Source organism: Dermacentor andersoni, chromosome 4 (assembly GCF_023375885.2).
Source record: "Dermacentor andersoni chromosome 4, qqDerAnde1_hic_scaffold, whole genome shotgun sequence".
In the NCBI taxonomy this organism is placed as follows: Eukaryota; Metazoa; Arthropoda; class Arachnida; order Ixodida; family Ixodidae; genus Dermacentor; species Dermacentor andersoni.
Window position 1 is genome coordinate 116,939,714 of NC_092817.1, and position 5,964 is coordinate 116,945,677.

The following is a 5,964-nucleotide window of genomic DNA, read 5'->3' on the forward strand; positions in this document are numbered from 1 at the left end:
TTTCATGCCCGACAGCTTCAAGCATTCCGTTTATTTCCTTCTCGGCCTTTTTAAAGGTCTTGGCATTGTCCGAGTAGACTATGGCAGGCGGTAAATCGCCGGAAAGGTTGTAAAAGAACTGGATGTCGACATGTCGTTAGTCATCTCCAAGTGTACTCTCTTTACCATGCAGGCTAAAATTACTACGCATTATTTTACAATCTCGTATTTGTTTTTCGCATAGAGTGTTCCGGTGAAGTCAACCCCCGTGACTTGAAATGGCGCCGATTCGTTGACTCTGTCCGGCGAGAGGGGAGCCATAATTTTGGTGGCCGGTCTTTTGTTAAGCTTTTTGCAAACTATGCATTTATTTAAAACTCCTTTTACAGCTTGGCGACCTTGCAATATCCAAAACTTACCCAGTAGTAGCGTTAGCGTTGCTTGAACTTCTCCGTGCAATATCATTTGATGAACGTGACATACCAGCAGCTCCGTGAAACACATGTTCTTTGGAAATCACATCATAACAAGCCAACAAACAAAGACACCAAGGACAACACAGGGGAAATCACTTGTACTTATTATTTGAAAATAAAGGAATTATAAATTGATGTAATTAAAGATGGATGAATAAACAACATGCCGCAGGTGGGGAACGATCCCACGTCTTCGCATTACGCGTACGATGCTCTACCAATTGAGCTACCGCGGCGCCGTCCTCCCGTCCACTTTCTGGGGTATTTATGTGTTACTACTAGAACTAACTCTGGGAGTGTTCGCCAGCGCCACCACTCACAAACCTTGGCGGCGGATGTGGAACATCGTTTCTGCCGCAGGCGTTACGAGTACGTGATCTTTTCGCGTGAAGGCAGCTGGTGCTACCCACACGCGCTACCTGAAGGCATCAATGTCGCCGGATTCGAGACTCTCATTATGTAATTCGAGACCCAAGCCTAATAACAGTCATGTCTAGCTACTGACCTAGGCACAGCTGTCCTACCTGGCCTAATGATGACTGCATATCTAAGTATAATAATTACAGCTAAATAAAAGGCTAATCAAGAGAAAGCAAGACTTAACCAGGCTAAACCAAGCTTTTGCTTTGGATAACTAGGGGTTAGCTGAGCTAAGCCACAGCCAATTTTTCTTCAACCTTTTCGTCAGCTGGAGGAGTCTTTTCATTGGATTTTCCTTGTTGATTTCCAAGTTAACGTTTTCTATCCGTGGCAAGCTGACTTGATAGCGACTGTTCAGTTGTACTATCTTATTCTGACGTTTTTTTTAAAATTTCAGCTTCTGTATAGTACTCCAACTATGTTTTGCGACCCCTATTGATTCTAAGCTCCAAAACCTTTGTAGCTCCCGCTGAAGTGTTTTCACGGCTTCAACCTTCAAAAACATGACTGTCTTATTTTGGGCTTTAGTTATTATGTTTTGGTTTGCTCTGATAGACCTTACAGTATGCAAACCACTATTGTCTCGATTGCCATCAGTCTCTTGATTTTTGTGATCTACCAATGAAGAACTCCCGATAAAAATCTGAGCTGATGAGCCGTCCTATGGCGTTTGTTGCAGTCATCTCGGTTCTGTCATCCGCCACTTGTAGTTTTAGCTATTTCATTTTCTCGTTGATTTTCTGATTTGGAGCAGGTAGACAACTGTGAGATATGACGTCAACTTGAGGCGCTTCGATTAGCGTGGCTGATTTGTTTTTTCGCGTTGTTATAGTTACTTGCACTACGATCATTAAAATGAATTTTTGTCTCCTCTGAACGAAGAAGCGTCAACCTTTCCTGTCGTATTATTTTCGCACCTATTCTTTTTTTTTAGCTGATTCAACTTCAATAAATGTCGGCAGGCTTCCGCTGTCTAATAAGAAACAGCAATGTGTGCAACCTTTTCTCCCACTATCGAAGCTACAGCATATGTCTAAAAGCACAAAATTATGCTTTGGAATTTCAGTCGCGTGTAGAATATAGACGTCATCCCTTTCGCGCGCTGTGTGACGACTTGCTGTGCCTTTTCTTGCCGCACCGTTCTACACACTGATGTAACTCTTTCTCTACAAATACGTGTGTTGCGCTTTGACCGGGTTCGTCTGAACCATGCTTTATTCACGGTCGGAATGGTCTTCTTTTTTTCGTCATTGTAATGATCCGACAACAGTTGCATGGTTGTTCGGCTTGTGGAACAGACAGCTTCAGTTTTCTGACCTAAAAGAGCTGGAAGTTTTTCGAAACTGTCTGCTGCGATCCATTGGCTTCGCAACTATCCTCTCTTGTTCGCGCTGTGTTGCTTCCCGAAAAGACATTTGCTCTCGCAGAAATGACATCAGCCTGTTCAGCTTTTCCTCACATTCTTTTCCTGTTCTGCTGCTTTTTGCGCTAGCTTCCATGGCTGAGCTCTTTCTCATTGCTTTATTTGACTTGAACTCCAGCGATAACTCCGGTAGAATCGCTCTTTTCAACGCTATTAACAACATCGGCATGAAACTCTCCGTCTCCACCTGCAGTGATTTGAGCGTCAATGCGTCGACCGGCACTCTGTTGCACTAGCTTGCGTAGTTCATCAGTTTCTTGAGCCGATGTCACTTTCTCTAGGCTCAATAGCTCGTTCATGTGCAGCGACACTGATTGTTCACGATATGCGAACATTGTTTGTAGTAATTTGATCGCTTCCTTGTGATTTTTGTCCACGGAGTACTGAAGATCTTCTATAGCAGGTGCTGCCTTTCTGGTTAGAGATGCTAATAAATAACTGAACATTTGTACCTTATTCGTATTGGATTTCAGGTGACCTGCTGACTCGTAATGAGCCGAGAAGCAATGCCACTTCAAAGCTCTTCTGCCAAACTGTCTTTTCCAGCTTACGTAGTTTTAACTAGCTCCCTTGCGCCTTGTTCTGTACTTGGTGATGCCGTCTGCCTTGTTCGGTTGTTCAAATGCAACTGTATACAGGCTCTCAAATTCGGCACTCTATTGTAAACACGATCGTCGTTATCTTCATGTCAAACTCTATTATCCTTAGAATTCGGTTCCGGCAGTATCTCCTGTTAGAAATTTCTCCATTTGTTCGTTATAGCTCTTGAGGCATTCGCTTATTCCCTTCATCTGTGCCTGTGTTGCGAGCAACTGTTCTCTGTTAGCCCCTTCCTTAATTTGCTGTTCGGCTGCGTTGATTAGCTGCGCGATCTGGGAGCAAAGCGCTTTGCTTTTCTTCGTTACTACTTCTTTGCTCATTTCTAGGCGGGTAACAATGACGTCTTACTTGTTAGTCAGCCGTTCCGATGCCTATAGTGTTTCGCTTCGGTCTCGTCGCTCGAACTAAGTCGATCCGCTACTCCACCGTCGTTTCCTTCTCTGCTGATTCTTTGCAGGTTTACCTTTCTTGTGGGTGGGGCGGTTCTTTCCTGGTCATGGCACCATTGTTAAAAACGATCGAGAGTGGTGACTCCTTCGAACATCAAAGGTTTATTCAAGATGTAAAGTAACACGCGCCGTTGCAAGGAGCCGTTCTCTTGCTGTTCGTCACCGAGTGCCTTGCTGATGATAGTTTACACTTACCATTAAAAAGGAGTTAATATAACTAGAGAACGGATTCTCAAGAAAAGTAAATTCTGTTCCAGGCGCCTATAACAGGTACTAATGCTTTTTTTAGAACATATACAGAAGTCAAATTATGTCGTTTGGGCATACAGAGGATCTATTATTACGAACTTCCGCTGTGCGTCTGAAGAGAAGTAATTTTCCAAGCAACACAGCTCACTAAGCCTTTGTTCTTTTGTGAAATTATTTCATTTTCTCGACAAAACGGAATCAGGGAGATTGCATGGCGCTATCAAAAAGTTATGTGAAATTTAGTATGTCTAGACATCATGAGAAAAGATGTGAATGCAGTTACAAACAAGCAGCGTCGTGAGGTTTTCAGGTTTCATATGCGTTTTTTCACTCAGTACTAATTTGTGTATGAGCGAAAGTATCGCTCGATGTTTATCGAAGTTAGCGGCCCACACTTGTGCTTCAAAACGTTCGATGATCCAGTGCCCTCTAGAACTGTAGAATGTTCACTGGTAACAACCTCTGGCTGCTCCTGCAGTGGCGAAAATCCGGGATTTTAGCCGGAGAAAATATTGCAGTTTTTAACTAACTGCACGAGCAACGGGCTGGTTGTGCGTGCTGGCGAACCTTTCTTCGTCGTCCAGAATGAGCCTCAAATTCTGACACAGAGTCGTGGCTGAGCATTCAAGTTTCTCAGCATTGTCAGCAAAGAGCAGGAAATGAGCCCACAAGCACGCTAACACGCCATAGAGTGTGACATCGTGCAGATTAGGTTCAGATTTTCTCACGGGAATGTTCTCGTCTGCCTCAACATCAACAAAGTGTTTGCGGAAATTGACGGCAGCGTTCAGGTACGTTCGCCGCCGCGTTGTAGCAACGAAACAAAATGTGGAGAGCTCAAAGCACGAAAAAAAAAAGCACTTTTAGGCGATTCACATAAAAGATAGGCACAAACAATAGACAGGCATGTATGCGCATAATAAAAGGGTTACTAAAATGTTTGTACCACTAAAATGGTGTAAAGTGGAACAAACTGCCGCTATATGTTGAATAGGCATGATAAGGACCTAAGGGAAAAAATAGGCGTTGTACCTGAAGTTTCCCTCCTTTGCTCCCTATAAAAAAGAAGACCTATAAAATATAATAAGGGAACATAAAATTCTAAAACAAAGAAACACGAATGGTGGCGCTAAAAATAGATTGGCTGCACTAGATTGCCGCGCACACATTTCCTTTCGTGAAATTATCCTGCTCAATACATTGCCGTTGCTCCAAATACGAAAAAAAAATGGTCGCAGGTGAGACAATCTCTAACGATTTCCAGACTTCTCCATAGTCGATAACAAGGAGTGACCTGTCTGACTCTTACTGCACCATCGAGTCACGTAAGCCTAGCAGCAGTCGTCGCAAACGCGGTGTCTTTAGCGATTTCATTGATTTCGCTGTGGCAAAGAGTGCAGTTGGTTTCCGGCTACCTTCCTTTTCCGCTGCTTCTTCTACGTTTTTGACGATCTGACGGCCACACATGCTTTTTTTCATTATGATTCTTTTATGCGATCTTTCACGTAGCTTTCTCTCACAACATCATTATCCTCACTCTCGCCATTGCAGAGTGCTCGATTGGTGCCCGTAACATAGAGAAAAAGTCATCGGTGCAAACGTGCCTGGGATCCGGTTAGCACCAGCCATTAGAACACTCCTTCGACAATGTGCAAAGACCCTTACTGTAAGGGAGGGATATATCCGGAAGAAGAGGTTTCCGCAGCCCGTATTAGGCAAGTGTTGTTAGGAAAACGAGTGAAAGTGTACGGGGAAACGCCGTTGTTGTAATGAAGACCTGACTTATTATTACTGCTATACTTGTGGGCTGCACGCTTCAAGAAACTGTTTAACCATAAAAAGTTCGGCAAATTTGTTGATAACATAAATCAAGCAGTGACTGTTTTTTCCGTTATTAGCGGTTAACACGAGGAAATTCAGCTATTAATTCGCTAAGGTACGCCGTTGTAATATCATCGATACGACCCTCCGATAAGCTGTTGCATTTAAAAAAAGGTTTAATAAACAGGAGATTGATCTAAACGTGCAAGGGGCTTTAAAGAAGATTTCTAAAAGTGCCAGTGCTATTTTTACTGTATAGAAAACGTATCTATTTGTTCAACGAAGCCTCTAGGAAGCCTATCTCTGGCATAACATTACCTGCTTTAACGCTTTCAAAACCTCCAAACGAGCGCAAATATGAGCGAGTGTGATGAAAAAAAAATGCAAGCATTGCCGCCTTGAACAAGTCCCAAGCCAAGCCTGTGAAGGGAAAGAGTACGCTAAAAGAGCCGTACATATACCTTCTTCGTTAAACCAGAAACACAAATGGTGGCATTAATACTATAGCATTCAAGTTGTGCGAGTATTCCTAAACTATATTATCTTT

The 5,964-nt window shown here is 43.1% G+C and overlaps 1 non-coding gene across 1 annotated transcript; it reads right to left on the reverse strand.

The window, feature by feature from the left end:
- Nucleotides 1-619: 619 nt before the first annotated feature.
- TRNAT-CGU (transfer RNA threonine (anticodon CGU)) lies at nt 620-691 on the reverse strand. The gene has a single exon. It is a non-coding gene; the product is annotated as a tRNA-Thr (tRNA).
- Nucleotides 692-5,964: the final 5,273 nt, after the last annotated feature.